Here is a 22,043-nt window from a genome sequence, read left to right as displayed (position 1 = left end):
GACAGGAAGTGAGGAAGGGGGAAGAGAATGATACATTTATTGAGGAGCTACATGCCTGGCGCCATGCTAGGCATTTTATGACAAATGTGTTTTCATATTCCCCTTAAAATAGTTCTTCAACTTTCACAGTTGAAGAAACTGAAGATTAGAGGAGTAAGTGACTTACCTACGATCACACAGCCTGTTGGCAGAAGGAGCCAGGATTCCCAGCTAAACCCAATGGAAGTCAGAGCTCATGACCTTTCCGTGACCCTGTAGCGCTCCTTGAGTAGTGGGAGTGGGCATGTCTGTGGGCTCGGCCATGTATGGCGGGCGGGAGGGGGCAGAAATTTGAATGAACTGGGCTCAGTTCCTCTCCTCAAGACCTCACATGCCGTGGCTTTGACTCCTGGTCTGGCCCCTCACTAGCTTTGACCCTTGGGCAACCTGTGTGACCTCTCTATGCCTCAGTTTCCTTCCTTGCAATGAGATCACAGTGGTACCGATTGCATAGGTCATTGTGGGAGGATATGGGCGCAGCACACATGGCAGTGCCTGGTCCCCAGCAGGACTGCCATAGGTTAGTTCTATTATTAGGACATGCTTTCTTTATATCTTTGTATGTCTGTCAGTCGAGGGTCACTGGGTGGCGTATGGCTCTTAACCTATCAAGAAAAGTCTGGTCCCCATGTGCCCTCTCCAGAAAATTAAATTTCTGACCAGGTGCTACTGAAATGCTGATTATTAAGCACTGGGAAAGCACACCTTCCTCTAGATGGCTTTTTATCACCATAACCCAGGCTGCTAAGATATTATTACCTTAACTGAAAACCTGTGTTTAGCTAAGAGTTTGTGCTGTCGGTTCAGCCCTGTGTGCTGTTGTTAAGCTGCCTTGAAAGGGCTTTGGAGAGGAGAGAGAGCATGAATGTACTGGTCACGGAGGATTACTTAACCCCCCCCCCCCCACCGACCTGCATGTGAGGAGCTGTGTCATTCCCTCCTGCTACCCAGTCCCCTTCCCAGGGAAGAGTAGGGGGACCTGAAGTCCAGGGGAGGAGTGGTGGAGACGGTCAATGCCAAGAGCAGGTTCTGGAGTCATCGCACTTGTGGCAGGATCAAGGAAGAAGCCTGTGTAGGTTTGCTGTGGCTGTCATAACCAATGCCACAGACCAGCTGGCTTCAACAATGAAATGTACCGTCTCACAGTGCTGGAGGCCAGGAGCCCACGATGGAGGTGTCTGTGGGGTTGGTTTCTCCTGAGGCCTCTCCTTGGCTCGCAGATGGCTGCCTTTTTACTGGGACCTCACATGGTCCTTCCCCTGGGCACACGCACACAGTATCTCTTTGTCCCCTTGTTCTCCTCGTAGAAGGACACCATCAGATTGGATTAGAGCCAACCCTGTTGGCCTGGTTTTAACTTAATTAGCTCTTGAAAGGCCCTATGTCCAGAAAAAGTCACCTTCCGCAGTACTAGGGATTCAGGCTTCAACGTGTGAATTTTTAGGGTGGGGGGACACAGTTCAGTCCACAACAAGGCCTTTATGGTGTTTATTGTTGGATTAATCCTAGCTGCTTTGACCCATGGTGAATTCCCTCCACCTTTCAATGGCTTTTACTAAGTAAACCAGAACTCTGATATTCTGGCTCATAATCTGTCTTCACAACTGCTGTAAGACAGACATCATCCCTGATTCTTGGATAGAACGAAGGCTCCAGGAAGCTGTAAGTACGGCCTCCGGGTGCATGGTGGGTCAGCAGCAGAGCTGCCCGAGACCAGTGGGGTCCTGGCTTCCACCCTTTCTACTAGACCAGTGGTTCTCTGCTGGGGAGACTTTGTCCTCCAGAGCCTCTGGCAACGTCTGGAGACATCAGAGCTACAGCTGGGTTTGGGGGGGCTCCTGGCATCGAGGGGTTAGAAGCCAAGGATGCTGCTAAACCTCCTGCCGTGCGTGGGACAGCCCCCCACAGCAAAGAATGATCTGCCTTCACAGGTCAATAATGCCAAGGGTGAGAAATCTTGCTCTAGGATGGAACACCTTGTCACCTGGAGAGGCTCAAGGATAGCTTTAAAGGAGAGAGTGCTGAGGTGGAGTCCAGACATGCCTGAACAACTACCCTGCCCTGAGCAATTTCCCCCAAACTTCTGTGATGGTGAGAATCGGAGGCACTGGTTGAAGCCGTTGTTTCTCCAACCCGTCTCCTGGAGATTCTGACTCAGGTTTTTTTCTTTCTCTTTAAAAAATTTAAAATGAATTTGCAGAAATGCCTGGGTAGCTCAATCGGTTAAGTGTCTGACTCTTTGGTCTTGAATCAGGTCATGATCCCAAGGTCTTGAGATTGATTCCCCCTTCCCCCCATCATGTTGGGATTCCTTTTCTCCCTCTCTCTCTCTGCCCCTCCCCCCACCCACTCTCTTTCAAAATAAATAAGGAAACACTTAAAGAAAAATTAAAAGAATTTGTAGTTTGAGTAAGTGTCCCAGATGATTTTTATCATCAGAAGTTTGGAATTGTCCTGATCTAGTGTCAGGGATCATGGACCTTTCTTGGGTGGGGCTGGTCTTCCATTGGCACTGTTCGTGGTTTGGAAGGATAACCTTCATTTCATTGATTGCCTTCTCTCCACACGTGATGTAGAAGCTTGACATGACTAACACATTAAAAGCATATTAAATTAACTGAGGTGTGAGTGACTCAGTCTCCACCCTCTCAGGAGGTATATTTTTGTACTTCCTAGTGTCCTCCTCATACCCCTTCTGATGGGAAGTGTGGGCAGTGTGTCTGCATGGGGGAGCATGAACCAGTTGACTGTAGGTCTGGATTTTGCTCTTCGGTCTAGGCTAAGCTAAATGTGCTGCCCTAGATAAGCTATGTAGGTGTCCTGAGCCTTAGTTTTCTCATCTATAAATGGGCAGAACTATGTGTCCTCTTTCAGGGAAGTCTTTCTTCAAGGAAGTAATGATATGATGCTTTCAATCCTGTCTCAATTCTTATTCTGTAGACCTTTTTAAAACTACAAAAAGCCCAAGTCACACCCCAGAGCAGCTACTCATTCAGAGTATTAAGGATGGGATCCACATGTAAAAGTAGTGCTTCTTTTAATTTCTTTAATTTTTTTATTAAAAAATTTTTAAATGTTTTTAAATTTATTTTTGAGAGACAGAGAGAGACAGCATAAGCAGGGGAGGGTCAGAGAGAGAGAGAGAGAGAGAGAGAGAGAGAGAGAGAGAGAGAGAAACAGAATCTGAAGCCAGCTCCAGGCTCTGAGCTGTCAGCACAGAACCTGATGCAGGGCTTGAACCCATGAACTGTGAGATCATGACCTGAGACGAAGCTGGACACTTAACTGACTGAGCCACCCAGGCGCCCCAATATTTTTTATTTTTGAGAGAGACAGAGTGAGACAAGGCGAAGGGCAGAGGGATGGGGGGAGACACAGAATCTGAAGCAGGTTCCAGGCTCCGAGCTGTCAGCACAGACCCTGACCCAGGGTTTGAACTTATAAACGGTGAGATCATGACCTGAGCTGAAGTCAGAGGCTTAACCGACTGAGCCACCAGGGGCCCCTCAAGTAGTGCTTTTTAAAGCTCCACAGCTAAGTCCCTTGGAAACTGTAAAGCTCCCCAGAAAGTGCCTTGCAGACTGGAAAGTGCTGTTCTACTAGAAGTTGCTGCCCCCAGCAGTAAATGGTGCTGTCGCAGTTTCCTATTTGGCCTTGTCAGATCATCAGACACATTTGACTACCTAAGCAGATGGTGGCATTTCTTGTGGATATTTTGAAAAAATAGGACAGTTTCCCATCTGCCTGCAGTGACTCAGGAGCTGCCTGTCCTTCCCAGAGGCAGGAGCAGTTGTTGAATGTCCCCCGAGGATCCCTCTAGCCTCAGGGAGCTCCGACAGTGCCTCCTTCCAGGGCAGGGGCCATCAGGGGAGCACAGGGCACACCAGCATGTGGGAAGGGCACAGCCAACCAAGGGCCATAGTGCAAGTGTAGAGGTAGGGGCCTGACTCTGTGTGGCCGTCTTCCTCTGCCAGTGGAGATGTCTGCGTCTGGGCAGGTGAGGGATGAGTCAGAGGACCCCTTCCTCTGGACCTGGCCCACCACCCAAGAACGTGGGGTTGACAGTAGAAATGAAAGGGTCTTGCTAGCTAAAAGGCACTGTGCAGGTGGGAAGAATCATTGTGGTTACTTTTATTATCATAGTTAATATGATCGTGAGTTTTCAGCTTCCCCAGCAGCAACCAGCCTCAAGGGGAGACTGGCCTCATCTGACTGTACCCCAGGCTGCTCCCTTCTCTAGCCCTCAGCCAAGAAGCTGGAAGAGGCCTGAGTGCTGGTGAGAGGCTGGCTAGTGGGGTTTTCCCTCTGCAGTAGGGAAAGTGATAACACCTTAGACTTTGCAAGCTGGAGCCTACCCAATGCTCCTCTTCATCTGGGGACAGAGTGGGGTCACCTAGAGGTGACCTTAGCATTTCTCTGAGAAGCCTTGCAGCTGGCAAGTCTTCATCATGTCTTGCAGTAGGTCCCATTCTAGCCTTGGAAACAAATACCTTGGATCCTGTTCTTTGCCTAAAAACATTGAAAACTCATGGACCCCTCAGCTTATAACTACTCGTTGTTGCCTGTCTGCAGTTCATTTCTCCAGTGCGAGCCTGCTCTTTTCCCGCCTCCTATGAGGACATCCCACTTACCCTGAGTTTATAATGGTGTGAAGATCTTATGTCTCCTTGCAACTTTCCTGTTTTCCCTGCACCCCAGTGCAGTTTGTTGGCCTGCTCTGTGGGAAATGTTTCAGTCCACACCAGGTATGCTATAGGCGTTGAGGCCCATGTGTTTGGGTCTTTGAGAAAGCACTGAAGCAGAAGGCTTTCCTTTCAGCTCCCTGTGGGGCCTGGACCACTAGGCACTATGCCCCATCCAGTCATGGCTGCCATTTTCTCACTGTTGGATGGAGAAGTGTGTAACGATGAGATGCTAAGACACTGGATTAGAGGATTATGGGAGTGAATTTTACAAACTCTAACAGGTAGCTGAGTCATTCTGGGTAGGAGTCTAAGGGTAAGAGAAAATATTAAAGGAAGAGAAAAAGTTAGACCTGTAGATCAAGATAGTCCAGCCCTTTGGACTTGAAGATAGAAAGAAAATAAATGCTCATGTTAGTTGAGAATGTTGAGTAGTCCCGAGTATCATTTATTACCCTCTCTTTCTCTCTTACCTGGCCACACACTCAAGCATGTACATATATACATGTGTGTGTGTGCACACGTGTTCAAACACACACATCCATGTTGTGGGGCACTCAGCTCACTGATAGGTGCCCCCATATATGACCTGCAGGTTTCCACAAGTCCCTGTATGCACGAATCCCTTTTCTTATTATCTGTATCGCAACTAATGAGTGTGCAGGGACTGGGTTTCCTCATTCCCAAAACCTATGCTGTGGGTCTCAGTTGTTCTCTATAGTGTGGACCTCCCCTGAGTAGGGACCCTCAAGGGCAAGGACTGTGTCTTAGTTGTCTCTGAATCTCTAATTCCTGGTATGGTGCCTGGCACATTGTAGGTGCTCAATAATTGCTTATGAACCTGAAGTTTGGAATCTGACTCTAGGTAATAAAATGCAGTGGAAACTGCTGTCTGTCCGTCATCTTCCTGGGCATGCAGCTAGAATAAATTCCCTCTCCTGCTGTTAGGTTTGGACACGGGACTGAGATCTCATAACAGAACGTGAACAGAAATGATGAGTGCCCCTTCCAGACCTGGCCCATCACCACCTCCCACAGTGCTTCCTCTGTGCCCTTTCTCCCTTCTGGCTGACGAGAATGACAATGGCTCAAGGAAACCTTGAAAGCCAGGCACTGAAGACAGTAGGACGGCTGCTGGCCAGGGCCCTAAATGATGATGTGGCACAGAGCTGGAATTCAACCTGAAAAGTCACCCTGGACTATTACAAGAGGGAGAAATAGACTGCTTATTCTTCAGGTCACTGGATGCTTTGGGTCTGTTCCCATAACTAACACCACGGGGCTGTGGGCTTTGTTTATCAGCACGCTGGGCCCAGCACCCCATAAAGGTTATGTGCTTAAGGAGCCCATGGTGCTAGATTAGGCAGGAGAGCCCTTCCGCTCTAAGATATACATCCCCCCCCCACTTTAGACCTCTGCTTTCAAGATTGTACAGAAGGCCCTGGGTTTTGGTTCCCAAAGGAATAAGGGAAAGACAGAGAGAAGAATAAGGTCAAAGAGTATTCTCATGGAAAAGAGATCTCCCAGATTTACAGCTACAACATGACCCCTGGTGTCTCTCTCCCTGGGTCCTTACACTGCTCTGCCTGTTTTCCCATTTTAAAAACTAAAATAATCAGGGTGATGGGTGTCCCTGTGGTATAAGAAGGAAAGGCTTATTAAGGACAGCATCTTAGGGACTTAAAATAAACCATTTAAAGGGGGGAGAGAGTGAAACAATGTGGTGCAGAAAGAAAGAGCCCTGGGGAGAATCCAGAGGACATGACGGGAATGCTAATATAATGGGCTTGTCAGTCAGGGATGCAGAAAGACACTGTTTCCTCTGTAAAACCACACACTTACTTTAGTTACAGTGTTTGGCCCCATCCCAGGGCCCAGGGTCACCTTTGGTCTTGTCACTGGCACCCTGTAAGTTGTGGGGTCCCACAGTCAGTGGCAGGGATGGACAACTCACATGGTCTGGGATGCTCAGAACATCTATTTTGGAGGGGGGGTGGCAGTGGCCTGGGAAGACTTTTCATAGCAGTTGCCTGACTTCATGATATCCTTTCTCAAAGGACTAAGGACCAACCCCTGAAGAGGGACCCAGGCAGGACCCCCAGCTGCCATATTGTTTTTAGGGAATGTAGTAAATGAGTAGGCGTATTCTCAGCAAGTGGGAGAGTGCATTTAAAGATTAAAATAACTTTAGTATTATAAAAGAATGCATGGTTATTGAAGAAAATGGGAAAATTCAAATACTTACAAAGAAAGACATTTAAATGCCTGCAATTCCATCCCTCAGAGACATTTTGATATATGCTTGTTTCTTTGTCCTCCCCCTCCCTTCCTCCCTTCCCTTCCACCTCCTCCCTTCTTTCCCTCCTTCCTCCTGTCCCCCTGTCCTTCCATCCTTCCTCCCTTTGTCCTTCTCTTCCCTCATCTGTCTGATAAATTCTGTCATTCTATCTAGTTAATATTTACAGTTTTAATGTTTATTTTTTTGAGAGAGAGAGAGACAAAGTGCGAGTAGGGGAGGGGCAGAAAGAGAGAGAGACACAGAATCTGAAGCAGGCTCCAGGTTCTGAGCTCTCAGCACAGAGCCTGGCGCGGGGCTTAAACTCAGAGTGTGAGATCATGACCTGAGCTGAAGTCGGACACTCAACTGACTGAATCACCCACGTGCCCCTGTATCTAGTTATATTTAAACAATATGGGATTCTATTCTATATCTTTTCTATGCCTGTTCACTTAGCATATATCTATATTATTAAATAGAACATCATTTTAAAAAGCTGAAATATGTTCTATGATTGAACAATGGATGAAGTTCTTTTGTTTGCTTATTTATTCCTCACCTGTGGGATCTCTGTGTCTTCACAACTGAATGTGTGGTCAACACGATGCATGGTTAATGCATCAGCATCACCGGGGAGCTGGATAGAAATGCAGAACATGCACTGAGTCAGAATGTGCATTTTAATATAATTCTCAGGTGATTCATGTGCATTATAAGGCTTGAAAAGCTTAGGTCCAGTCTTGTGGTTTTAGTCTGATGAACTTTTCTTTTCTTTTTTCTCTTCTCTTCTCTTCTCTTCTCTTCTCTTCTCTTCTCTTCTCTTCTCTTCTCTTCTTTTTTCTTTTTTTTTCTTTTCTTTTTTCTTTCCTTTCCTTTCCTTTTCTTTCCTTTCCTTTCCTTTTCTTTCCTTTCCTTTCCTTTTTCCTTTCCTTTCCTTTCCTTTCCTTTCCTTTCCTTTCCTTTCCTTTCTTTCCTTTCATTCATTTATTCATCATGTAGTCATTATACCCCAGGCACATGCAGGAGAACACAAAAATAGAAATGACCAAGAAACCGTAGTCCCAGGCATTGAGAAGCCCAGAGCTCCCCATCTAAAGGGAAGACAGACTTTGGGAACAAAATAAACATACTCTGTACTAGAGGTCTGTGGGAGCACAGAGGAGAGACGCATACAATTTTACCTGCATCCCAAAATGCTTCACAGAAGAGGGGATGTTCGAGCTGGTTACTGAAGGTTGCACAGGAGTTTGTTGGGAAGGGAAGAGCATTTATGCGGGGGTGGGGGGCAGCTTCTGCAAACACACAGGCACATGGAGCAGATGCTGAGAAGTGCAACGTGCTGGAGCGTGGGTCCATGCAGGCCGACCTGCGTGAGGTGACGTTGGAGAGAAACACTGTGGCCAGCTCCTTAGAGGCCTTGCTTGCCACCTGGGGGAGTGTTGGCATGCTCCTTTAGGTTAAATGGAACCTCCGTTTAGCAGGTGAGTGACAGATACCACATGGTTTGATTTTTAGTCTGGTTCCTCGGCAAGTGAGGGAGGATGGGCTGGTTTGGGGAGATGGTGATCACAAAGGTGCATTCCTGGGTGGGAAGCAGCCAGGGCCCTGTGAGGGCAGTGAGGGTCTGGATGGGGGGTTCAAGGGCATTTCTGGGGTAGGACCAGCAGGGCTTGGTGACCACTCTGAAGTGGAGGAGAGGGAAAAGGAGGCATCCAGGAGGCATCGGAGGTGATCCCTGCCAGATTTCTCTCCTCTCTGCAGTGTGTGAGTAGATGGTAGTTGTCTTCTTGAGATGAGAACCCAGGACAAAGAACTGATTTAAGGGGGAGGTGATGAGTCCTATGGGGCTCCCCCCATAATCACAGCACCTTCTTTCAGCTCCATTTGCCTGGGATGCATGCCTTGCATTAATTGTCTGCCAAATACCCAGCCTTCCTTCCTGGAACAACTTCCAGAACGCATGTAGGTTACCTGAGCTAAGTGCATGCAAGAAGCTGACAGCGGTTTCCCCTTGCACGACTTGGAACTGCCCAACGTGAATGTGCTGGGGCCCTGTCTTACCTTCACTTGCTGCGACAGAAGAAAAGTCCATCCAGGCACTTTGCAAAACCCAGAAGGATCTTATTACAGGGGATTTTTGACCTGTGAGATGGCCCCATAGCAGAGTCCCCAAAACAGAGGCTTGGCAAGACTTCAATTTATCCTGCTCCCCCGTATCTGTGCACACTGGGGTTTAATTGTTATCTTCCTCTTTTTCTCAGCATCCAATCCCTGCAGGACTTAAGTGGAAAATGACAGGGTACCAAGCTGTCTGTTCTGCAAGCCTGCTGAGGACATTTCCCCAGCCCTGTGCCCATTCTTCCTGCTTATTGAGCTGGTGTGGATGTGCGGGCATTTCTTTCCCTACGTGTTTCTGGTGTTGTATAACTCACGGAGGCTTGGAAGTTTCAGCAGGAAAAGGGCGCTGAGTGGAGACTTTAGATACCCTTGAGAAGTTGTCCATTTTGATCAAAAGGGACTTTGAATTCCCTTGAGAAGCTGTCTTCCCTTGGTGTTTTCCCCTTGGGGTGAGGGTAGCCTGTTATTCCCATTACTTGGTGCCCACTGGTACTGGCTGTGGGAGGACTTACTTTTTCTACCCCATCCTGTAGGCCATTGGCCACATGCGGCTCTTTAAATGTAAATTTTGACTCATTAAAATGAAATAAAGCTAAAAATTCAGTTCTTCTGTTGCTCCAGCTCCCGAGGTGGCTGGTAGCTGTGTACTGAACAGCACGGGGGCAGAACATTTCCATCATCACAAAAAGTTGTATTGGTCAGCGCAGTTTGATTCCAATGTGTCCAGGTATTTCTTGAAAGCTATAGGGCCAGAGGTGTGTGTGCTAGGATCTTTCCATTTATTTATTTTATAAGTTTTTTTAAATGCTTATTAATTTTTGAGAGATAGAGTGTGAGCAGGGGAGGGGTAGAGAGAGGGAGACACAGTATCGAAGCAGACTCCAGGTGGGGCTTGAACTCGTGACTCGTGAGATCATGACCTAAGCCGAAGTCATTTAACTGACTGAGCCACCCAGGCTTCCCAGATCTTTCCAATTTAAAGTGATGCTTCTTAGGGCCTGGGAACCACCAGGCACCTTATGTTAGGAGAGGACAGGCAGCCCACAGCTCTTCAGAGCCCTCACCGATATGAAGGAGACAGTGCCAGGAGCCAAGCGGATTCAGGCTAGTGGAGCCAAAATAGGGAACGTGACTCCCTGAGCTAGGCCTGCGAAGCATTGCATTCTGGTGGCTTTAGCTCCAGGGCACGAAGTGCCACTGCACTTGGGAGCACGCAGGTGGATTTGGTCATGGTGTGGCCCTCTAGCTCACTGCAGAGAAATCAGTCCACCCCGCCTTTACCTTCCTGCACCTTTTCCACACCAGACCCCCAGCCCTGGGGTGGCCACTTGGAACAGTGCCTGTTCTTATGCTGTCTTCCTCTCATCTGTGTGTGGACAAGGTGGCTGCTGATGTTGTCTGGTCTTGGAGCCTCTGGCACCTGCTCTCCAAGCCCTTTCCGCCTGCTCTGTCCTCTCTAAAAGCCACCGATGGTCCGGGCAAGTGGCAGAGTTGTTGGGGCGGTCTGCCAGCCCCGTGGGAAGCCCAGCTCCTCTCTGAAGCTCTGACTTGCTCCAGGAGAAGCACTGCTGAAGTCTTCATTGCCCTTTCTTCAAAGACACTTCACAAGCTGAACTGAGTCTAGATGCAGGGTGAAGAGCAGAGCACCACTTTGGGGAAAGGCCACTGAGATGAACTGGGTAGACACAGGAGAAGCCTCCAGACTGAGACTCATGCTTAGAAGGTGATAACCTGCCTCTTGCACCAGAGTCTTTTCCCCCTCCCTTCTGTTCTGAAGGCTTAATAATAGGCAGAGGAGCCTGGGTCTCTTCCTCACCATTCTCTTGTCTCCCTGGCAACAGTTATGCCTCTTTGGTGAGCCCCTCTCCTGGGTCTTTTTGAGGCTGGACATTCACAGCAGGGCCACAAGTGAGATGTAGAAATGCAGGACACGAAGGACCTGCAGCCCACGGCCTCCATCTTTCCCTGAAGCCAAGGGAATGCTGAGGAGGGCTGTTACATCCGGGAGCTTCCTAACTCTGCTGGGGGTGGCCAGAGTCCTGCGACCAGTCAATTGCATTAGCTAAACTGATTTGTTGTTGTTTCTTCCTGCTTCCTGGAGGGGATGAGGGGATGGGTCACTGCCAGACCCAGGCCTGCAGACCTTCATTCCCTCCTTTCTTTCCCTTTCACAAGCTAAGACCTTTTTAATTGGGGCAAATGAAAATATTCACTGACCAGTGGGGTCAGCTAAAATCTGCCCAAGGGCAGAGAGTAGGCAGAGTCATGACAGCTAACCTAAGCTTAGCTGTCACAGCAGAGTAAGGCAAGAGTGAGGTCTGCTTTCAAGCACGAGAGATGGGTTGGATACAGTGGGATTTTAGGAGCATCACTTTGTCTAAACGTATACCATCTAGAATTTGATAAGGTCTGAAATTCCACCATTAGAAATGCATTCTTTTGGCTGTATATATTTTCTTTAATAATAATTAAAATGCAAGTGTCCCTATTCCTGGGTAGGGCCCTTTCTTGAGCAAGAAATAGGTAATAGAAAATGGGGCCGAGCAGGATTACCTAGGATGAACTTGTCATCGAAGAGTTGAGCAGATTTATATACAGAATAATTGTGGTTCACCAAAGACAAACTTTTCTTATATACTGGTTTTAAGTGGGATTGGTTCCAACTAGGTGGTCTAGATTGAGTTTCTTTAGTTCATGATGCAACAGAGATTAGGATTTTCCTCCTTAATGCCTGAGTGTCCCTTGTTCCATCCCGTCAGTCACAGTGAGGGACAGAATGAGAACCAAACCTCAGAAACATCTGGACACCTCTATTCTTTTTTGTTGGGCCACCCACATTCCTTACAAACAGTCCAGTTTGCTCAGTCCCAGTGCCCTCTATCGCTTGCCTGCCCTGTGCCCAACATTTATTCAGAGAAACTCATAAGGCAAACCTGATAGGCAGAACCCTGTTAATCATTTAGGATGTTTTTAGCTCCAAAGAAACAGAAAACTTAAGTAAATGATGGATTAAGTGATAAATTTGTTAAGTTACACAACAAGAATCCTGGAGGTAGGTAGGGTGGGTTCTAAGTTGGTTAATGTCTATTTAACCTGTGATCAAGGACCATTTCTTCACAGGAGTCTCTTTTTGGCAATTGAAACTATTTTTTATTTTGTGGCAGCTACCCCATCATTCCTGTCACATCTTATTGGCCAAGACTAGGTCACATGACCCTTTTAACCCAATGGTGGAAGAAGAATGGGATCATTATAGAGCAAGATCCATGTCTGGTCGGCTTGGGGAAGGAGGATAGACAGACATAGGGTTACCTTTCCCAAGGACATGGACCCCAAGGAAAGTGAATGTGGGAGCAAAAATGAGGATCTGCTGGCCTGGAAGAAGAGGGTGGTGGGTTTGTGTGGTCAGCAAATAGTTCCCGCTGCATCCTGTTCAGTATTGAGGGTACAAGAGAACACAGATTCCAGGTCTCTGCACTTCCTATCAAGCCAAGAAACCCTACAGTCCTTGGAAGAACTGAAGAACACAAGTAGTCACAGAAACACTTGAGTCCCCAGGTGCCTGTGGCATAGAAGCAGCTCAGTGGCACAGAGGAGTGACCCATATGGAGTTAGATGGAGAGGGACTCCTGGTAGAAATCCTGAGCTGGATTCCGGAGGACAAGTTAACAAGGCATGGGCTGGCAGAAAAAAGTAGACCTTCGAGGTGGGATAGCGGCAGGTTCTAAGGCAGGAATGTGGGAATTTGTCCTCTCCTCGTGATTGTACATGGGGATGTATGTGGCATTTGGGTCTCACTTGTGATGAGACCATAAGATCCATGCAAGTATAGACTTACCTCTCCCACCGTATCCCCATTGCCCAGCACAGACTGGAGTCATCTCTTGATGCTTGTTGTTGAGATGGATTAATGATGATTATCTAACAGTGTAGAAGTTGGGAGGAAGCAGGAATGGGCAGCCTACTAGTGCAGTCCCATGCTCCTTTAATGGGTATGTTAGAGTCCCCAGGACCAGAGAAATCCCTCTCCGCTCACTCAGGGCTTCTGCACAAAGGAAATGACTTCAACTACTAAGAGCCCCATCCAGACAAAAATCTTTATGCTTCTGTTTGTTCCATCACTTCATGAACGGGCCAGGCTAGATTGTCCACTGAGGTCAGGAAGGTTGGCATCAAGTTGTGCCCCGACTAACAGGATTTAAGCCCTCTTCTATGAGTCAGGGCCACGGAGAGTACCGGGGAGCTGTGTGACTACCACAGGAGACAGAGATGGTGTGATGGATTAACTAGTGGGATGATTTGTTGCGTGACGTCTCCTTGGCCGCCAGAGTCCGTTGACATCCTGGCCAAACCTCACTCAGGGAAACAGATATAATTTGCAGGACCAAGTGCTAAAATGAAAATATGGGCTCCTTCTTACAAAACTATGGAGAAGTTCTAGAGAGTGACTGTGGGGACTTAAGCCGAGGGCCTTTCTAATCATGGATGGGACAGTTGGGAAACCAAGATGGGAGGAAAGCCCCCACACCCCATTTCCTAAAGGGGCCAAAGGAAAGGTTTCTAGTACTGTTTCCATCAAAAGCTTTGTCTCCTTTCATAAATTTGATTATGAATTTGTCTCCAAATTCATAAATGTAGAACTGCATTGTGCTGGAGAAGGTCCGCATTTTACAGATTTCGAGGGCTCCTTCTTTTCAGAGGACTGAGGAAGGAAATAACTGGGTGCTTAAAAGCAATTAGTTGCAGCAACAAAAGAACAAAGGGAACAAAAAAGCTATTATGCAAATGTGCGTCCATTCACTGCCATTCAGCCTTGGGGAGCCTCACGGTATATTCAGAAGTTTCTGCCTGTCTGAAGTATTAGTCCCTCTATACTTCATATCATGCCTCTGTACAATTATTTATGTTTTCCCCCCCTCAGCAATTAGTAATTGGCCTCTTCCATCTCCTGGTCTCATGTGAGCTTAACTGCTTCTCTTGACTAAAACCAGCAAAGAAAAGCAAAGGTAGCTTGGATCCTGCAGGAGCCTCCCTCAGAGAGAGGCACCCAAGATTCAAGTCTGACTCTGCTTTGTTCTGTGAGGGCCTTGGAAGCTGAGAAGTACCTTCCACAGGGTCCTTCCTGGGCCCCAGGATTCAGGCTAGTGAGTGCGAGTGGCTTATGCTGCTGTCTGTGGTCCTGAATCATGATGTGTGCCCGCTCTTTTCAGACATGACCCAGCCAGACATTATGGAACTGGGTGACGATGGCCCTTACTGCTAAAGACCCAACAAGCACATTTCAGACCGCATTTATGCCTATGTTAAAAACCACTGCGTTATATTCAAAATATATCTTCCTGCTTTTTAACATAGAGATATAAATGACTGAAGGGGAAGAGTTTTGTTTCTGGCCTCTTCTTGGAGAATTCAAAACCATAGAATGTGTTGGTCTGGGGCCCTCATCCATCAGACTTCACTTTAGTAACTCCTTGCTCATGTGTCTCCATGGCTTAAAATGGCTCAGCCACCTTGCTGTCCCACCACTGAGTGAATGCCACCACTGAGGGTGTGGCATGTTGGTGTCAAGAAGGTGAGATCCATTTCTTATCAGCTCTGAAATATTTTCTGAATGAGTGACTGAATATGAATGCATGAGTGAGGAGATCAGACGCAGAAGGAGAGACTGGATTATGAATGTTTAGATGATTTGCTGGGGTTTAGATGATAGAACAGGTCTTATGATTAAAGAAGTGGCCCAGACTCTGCTACTTACTGGCTTTGGGACTTTGGGCATGTCACTCAACATCTCTGGGCCCATCTGCTGGAGACAAGATGGACATAAATGTGCTCCCAGCACCACAAGGAGGGAGCTGGTCATGGATAGCAGGGCACCGCACCTCAGTTTAGGAATCATTGTTCGCTTCTCTACACGCCAACGTCTGGGTCCGTGGCTATGCACATGTGCTTCTTCACTGCCCTGGAGGGAGGGGCTGCCCAGACAAGACAACTAGAGTCTATTGCAGAGGCTTCTTGAGGGCTTCTGGTGGTTGGTACTGTCTAAAGATTGGGAGCTGCGAAAGATCAGTCATGACCTTGTGCAAGGAGGGCACATGAGCGTGTGCAGGACACTGGTTGTCTCCAGGGTTGTCCCAACATCTGGGACAGGTGCTTCTGCTCTTCCTCCAACTGAGTCAGGCCTGGCTTTAGGAGAAAGGGGAACATGGACCTTGGTCCTCCTCCAGGTGGTGCTTCTCACACTTCAGCCCTTTGTCTACATTCCACCTCATTGCCATCCACCACTGTGCCCACTGCCAAGTTTAATGATTCAATTAAAAAAATCGCGTCTGGCTGTTGAGTGTCGCCATTCTCTCAGGGTGGCAGTCAGTCTGACAAATTAATCAGGAAGAAGGTGCTTGAGGAGACTGCTGAGAGGTTAATTTGTAACCCCTCCCAAGGAGCACATCCACTTTCTGGCAGGGGCCTTCTGCCGACAGCACCAGCACCAAGGGAGCTCAGGCGCCTCGGAGCTGCCACCTCTGTTGCAGCAGAAGCCCGCCCTGGACAGGGCCACATGGGAGGTGCCAGAAGTAGCTTCAGAGCAGAGTGTGGCTTCTCTTGCTGAGGTCTTGACTTAGGAACCAGCCCCTAGGTTGCATCCTGTTGAGGGGGGGCATGCTTTGCCTCCTCTGCTCCCTGCCCTCTCCCTTCTCTGCTGGAATGTGGCCTGTGGTTCTTCATCTCAAATCTGGGTCTCCATCCTCAAGATGCTCATTGACCCCACTGCTGCCTCAGCCTCCCCAGGAACAGTGGGGGTAGGGGGTGTAGACAGCAGGCTCATTTAGAAGAGGCTGGGGAATGAATGGTCCCCCGCTGCAGCTCAGCACCATCTCCTTAATGGATCCTAATTACCCCTGTCCTGCTTGTGGCTTCTCTCGAGGGCTCACCTGTCTGGATGATGGATGAGGTGAATGAGAGAGGTGGCCAGCTGGGGCTGAGGAGTCCTCCCCTGCTCTCCAAGGGGGTGTGGGTGTGGGAACTTAAAAACAAGCTCAAAGATTCTGAGGAAGGGAAGGGACCATTGCAGAATGAGCAGTCAATGACCTCTTGTTCCATAAACTTGGGCCAGGTGATTTTAGCTTAGAAGGAAGGTAATAGGTGGGGAGAATTCGCCTTTTGGTGTGAAGCCCTGGGAATACATGGCGAGGGAAGAGGGAGAGGCTGGCAGCCCCACAGAGGATCGACTCCAAGGCAGGACAGAGAGCTGTGCTTTCTGACATCAGTGCCAGGTCATGAACAAGCCGCATCCACCTGGAGAAGGCCAGCCTCCACCAGAGCTGAGTAGCTCTTTTCTAAGTCAGGCTTGTGCTGGGACTGATCTCAAGCTTACAGTGTGTTTCTACAGACACACACCCAGTGAGGACTCCGCAAATGAATTACATATCATCCTGGGTCCCAGACACAGATTTCTTTGACCTCCATGCTAGTAGGTTATCTAGCAGATGCCAGATGGCCGTGATTCTCTCTCAGCACATTAACCAGATAAGAGAGAAAGAATAGCACGATTCTGCTTTTAAGTCACATCTACTTAGGACAAAGGAATAGAGCCTCCTCTTTCTGGCCGTGATGAAGGTCAGTGTGCTCTGGGCGTGAAGAATCCTGATCTAACTTGTGAGTTGTTGTTATTTTGTCACTTGTTCTATGCTGTGGCTACCATATAGCTCCTCGTACACATTGTGTATCTTATTTATCTGTGTCCACTTGAAAGTGTCCACTCTTCCTGAGACTTGGCGGATGCTGCTCATGGCAGACCCATGGAGGAGCAAATGGGGAGAGACAGGGGCCAGAACTGAGTCTGTCTTCACAGCGGGGATGTTAGCCTCAGGTTCCCATTGAGGGAATGGAAATTTTATTCCTCAGGAGGTAATAGTATGAGAAGTGCTTCCAGCCCTTTCTCCTTGCTCCGTCTCTGGACACACTTTTTCTGCTGGGTGAAGGTGTGAGAAGCCTGGGCCATGGGACTTGGTGCCCCTGGGTTCTGTCTTCCTGAGGAGGCTGCTCTCACGCACAGGTTCTCCTCCTCTGCGTAATGTGGGACAAAGCCTTTATCTGTGCAACTGTGGTAGCTAGCCTCCAGGTGGGCCCCCAGGCATCCTGGCTTCCTGGTGTTCATGTCTTTACATAGCATCTTTCACACTGAATAGGGCTGACCTGTGTCTCTGGTAGGAGAGTCCAGAAGTGATGGGTGTGGCTTCTGAGCCTAGGCCATGGAAGACATTGCAGCTTCAGCTGGTCTCTGGAATCACCCCTTCTTGGGGAGGCCACCATTCCCACAGGCACCTGTTATGGCCTGAATTGTGTCCCACCTCCCATTCATATGTTGAAGTCCTAACTTGGAATAACTCAAATGTGGCTGCATTTGGACACAAGGCCTTTTAACAAGGCAATTAAAGTGGAAGGGGGTCTTTAGAGTGGGCCATATGACTACTGTCCTTCTAAGAGAAGGAGATTAGGACACAGATATGCAGAGGGAAGATCACGCTCAGCCACAGAGAGAAAACACATTTATAGCCAAGGACAGAGGCTTCAGAAGAAAGTAATCATGTGGGTACCTTGATGCTGGACTTCTAGCTTCCAGATTGTGAAAAACATTAGTTTATGTGGTTTAAGGCCCTGGTCTGAGGTACTTTGCTGTGTAAACTCAAGCAAGCTACTGTAACACTCAGCCAGCCCTGCAAAGCTCTCCACGTGGAGAGGAACCTCATTGGTAGTCATGTGTGTGAGCCACCTTGAACATGGATCTTCTTGCCCTAATAAAGCCTTCAGATGTTTCCAGCCTCCCAGCCGTCAAGTTCTCCATCTGAGGCTCCTGGCCTCATGGGGCAGAGTCAAGACATCCCCTCTGTGTATCTGAATCCCTGACCCAAACCATGAGATAATACATGATTACTATTGTATTAAGTCTTTACATTTGGGACAATTTGCTCTGTGGCATTATGTAACCTACATGAGGTCTGCTGGGACATTTATGTCAAGGTGAAGGAGGAATGCCATTTTGAGGAGCCCATTTGGCCACTGGTCTAAGCTGTGCACCAGCAGAGCAGTGTGTCCCAAATCATGTGGCCAAACCACCTTCCTCGGGAGGAGCACAGGCCCTGCCCACATTGGAGAGTGGTCTCAGATGTGTACATAGGCTGGTATGGTCTTTGGCCAGGGTGGTTGGTGGGGTCACAGGGCCCGGGGAGGAGAGTGGTTTAACCTCCTGCTCTTGAAGAGAGCCAGGATATTGGCAAAGTGTCAGCAAGAGGGACCTGAAAATAGAGACCACAGAAGAGGGAGAGGCTGGGATGCCAAGCCAGGGAGGTGATACCAAATCCCAAAATGTGGCCTGGGCTTTCCTGCCCCACATCAGAAGGCCTGCCTTTGCAGTGAGGATTGTGGGACTCTAGTCCTTCAATAAGGAAACTAATACCTATTGGACATCTACACTGTATTTTATTTCATTTTTATTTTTGCAACAACTCTTTGAGATAGTGTTATCTCTATTTTTCACATAAGGAAAGGGGAGACTCAGAGAAATAGATTGAGAACCTTGCCCTTCACATTGCTGGTGGATAGCAGCTGCATTCAGTCAAGAACACCTCCCTCTAGAGGTTCAGTTTTTTCCCAGGTGGTGGAGTATCTTGGAAGGTGGCTTGGTGTGTTGATGTAGACCACACTTCTAGAACCAGACTACCTGCCTTTAACCTCTGACTCCAATGCTTCCTAGCCTTGTGACCCTGGGAAGTCACTTAACCTCTTTGTGGTTCAGTTTCCTCTTCTCTGAGGTAGAGAGCATAGTATGTCCCTGAGTTACTGTGAGGATTCAGAGTTGTAAAAGTGCTTGGAGCAGAGCCTAGCACAAAGGAAGCCCTTTGTGAGCTGTTGCTGTTCCTTCAACTCTGCAACATGACCCCTCAAGGACAACAGGATGTGATTCTCAGAACCAGCCTGGACTTGACAGTGCCTAGACCAGACACGGAGCATAACCAAGGTTGTTGAATCAGCCATCTATGTGAAAATGTCCCCCCTTTCCCTCTTCTCTTCCCTAATTCCAAACCAAGCAGATCAAGGTTATGGGACATTAATGGCTCTCAGTGTATCCAGAAGAGTCTCCCTGTAGCCATTGTGGGCTGGCCAAGTCTGAGCTCCCAGGACAAGAGCCCTTTCCTGGAAAGGGAGGTTAAGAGTCACATTCTACTGGGAGATGGGGGGCTTGGGCTGCAGACAGAGGGGTGGTCAGTCCTTTGTAGACACTCTTGCACCCACACCCCATGGTGGGTAGGAGACCAGCAAGAATCTGTGAGGGTGGGCTTGGGGGCTATCAGAACAGCGTCTCCCTGAGGAGAAGGGCCCAGGCTGGGTTTCCAGCTGCTTGCCTTCCAAGTTTAAAAGGAGCAGCTAAGTGTTATTGATCCAAACTCCAGGGGGAAGATTTGCTAGGAGGTCGCTGGCACCAGCCCATCACTTAGCTGGTATTCATTATTCAGTGATGGGGATGGAGAGCAGAGAAGGGCTGGCACTCTGCCGCTGAGCCTGGCCTCCCAGGGACTGGCAGACACAGGTAGCCAGCAGAGGGTCAAGGGCGACTTGCTCACATCCTGAGAGAAAGGAAGCTTGGTGGATGGTACTAGGGGGAGTCCTACATCCTGGCAGCTCTGGGACCTCTAACCTGTGACTAGAGAAGGGGAAAAGGAACTTTGGATATGACACCAGGCCTGGACTCTCTCCGATGGCCTTTGTGGATTCCTGTTTCCTCAAATGCCCACTGACATAAAATGTCCCACCGATTTTGAATGATGTGTTGTGATGACACTAGCTTTTACAGTGACAGAAATGATAATTAAATCCTGAGATCCTAAAGTGGATCAGAGTAATGCACTCAATGAGATCTGGAAACCATGGATTTGGCCACTTCCCAACCCTGTGATAGGTTGGCCTGTGCCTAGAGTTGTTGAATTAGATAAGGTTGATGAAAGTGCTTTGTCACAGGTACCATGTCAGACAAATGTCTGCTGTCACCATCACATTGTTATTATTATTATTATTATTATTATAATCATTATCACATTCCCAGAAATACATGTCCAGAAACAACACAGTCTTAGTGATAGCTGTGAGAGGTGATGGTGTTAGGACGTGAATAAGAATGCTTACAGCAGTGCTATTTGGAAACAACCCAAAAGCCCACAGAATGAAGAATGGGTAAATAAATTATGATATCTTTACAGAATGGAATATTTTACAGCAGTGGAAATGAATGAACCTCACGTAACTATATGGGTGAATCTTAGTAACATAATGAGTCTTAGAAATCTATACACGGTACAGTATCCTAACTTTTCTAAACTTCAAAATTAAAACAAAAAAAAAAACAAAGCATACACATATAGGTGATACAACTGGAAAATCAAGCAAAGGAATGAGAAACACAAGCTTTGCTGTAGTGATTACCTGTGGTACAGATGGGGAGCAGAGAGGGGGACTGGGCTAGGTGAGGAACACACAGATATGTTACTCATATTGTTTTAGATTTGGAATTGGATGGAGAGCAAACATGAATGAATATGTAAATGAATAAATGAATGAGCAAACAGGCAAGCCATGCATGAAATAATGCTGGTAGAGGGTCATAAGCAAGGATGATGATTAATCAAAGTTGAGTACCTAGAAGCCAAAGTGCAATTTTGTTTTCATTTAAAGAAAAGTGTCATGTTGAATGGATATTTAGCACTAGTTCCCCACATTGATATTCTAGAAAGTCATTACGTTTTTTCTAAGGGTGTTGGGGATTCCTCTGGCCATACTATGCCCAGAAATACCCTCATCATACACCCTTTCTGGGGAGAGGCATGTTCAAGTCTCTCTTACATCCTGGTGTAGGTATGATGAAGAATGCATAAAGTATCTATGCCATTGGGTAGGATTTACATCTATAACCAGCACTGAACTATGACAAATGGTGCTTCTATAAACATTCTTATATATGTCTTTTGGTGTACATGTGCATAGATTTCCTGTGGCTGTATGTCTGGTAGTGAAATTGTTGGGCCACAGAGTACATGTATGGTCAACTTTGGTAGATATTGCTAGTATTCTGAAGTGATTGTACCAATCTACGTTCTCACCAACACATTTCAGATTTTACTTTCTCCACATCCTCATTAACACTTTTTGTCAGTCATTGAAGTGTTGTCAGTCATTGAAGTGTTCATCATTGTGTTGGGTGTGAGGTCACATCTCACTATGGCTTTATTTTGTGTTCCTTTGAACATTAATGAGGTTGAGCATCTTTTTATATATTTATTGGTCACTTGGATATTTCTTCTTATGAAGTATTTGAGTCTTTTGCCCACCTTTCTCTTATGTCATGTTATATTCCTTCTGAATTTTGATACTCTTTATATATTATGAATATGAGACCCTTAGAGGGTTTGTATTTTCAAGATATGTATATTTTGGAGAATATATATACTCAAGATTATCTTGGCTATTCTTGGATCTTTGAATTTACATTTAAATTTTAAAACAGATTTAAATTTCATTTCTTAATGAAAAAACCCCAAATGCCCATGAACAGGAGAGCAGATGCATAAACTGTGACATAATCACACAAAGGAGTATTACAAAGCAGCTTAAGTGAATGAATCTCTGTAACATGAAGCAATATGGGTGAATCTTAGCAAAGTAATTAATATTAAGTCAAGGAAGAAAACGTTCAGAAAATTTCATACAGCATAATGCTTTTTTTCACAATGTAAAAAGCAACTAAAATAAAAATCTTTTCTTTAAGAAATATATAGGAGTTAACACTATATTAAAAGGAAGTAAGACAAAGTTTACAGAGCTCCCTTCCTCTCTGCCATCTTCCATCAAGGACAGAAATTACATGATGTGTTTTTTTTTTT

At 47.1% G+C, this 22,043-nt stretch overlaps 1 long non-coding RNA gene across 1 annotated transcript in view; it reads left to right on the top strand.

The window, feature by feature from the left end:
- Positions 1-22,043, top strand: part of LOC115278757 — a 219,107-nt gene that overhangs the window by 22,147 nt on the left and 174,917 nt on the right. The gene's annotated exons all lie outside the window — the stretch shown is intronic.

Source organism: Suricata suricatta, chromosome 2, assembly GCF_006229205.1.
Source record: "Suricata suricatta isolate VVHF042 chromosome 2, meerkat_22Aug2017_6uvM2_HiC, whole genome shotgun sequence".
Lineage (NCBI taxonomy): Eukaryota > Metazoa > Chordata > Mammalia > Carnivora > Herpestidae > Suricata > Suricata suricatta.
Note: the sequence above shows the minus strand (reverse complement) of the source record. Positions and strands in the feature narration are given on the sequence as shown.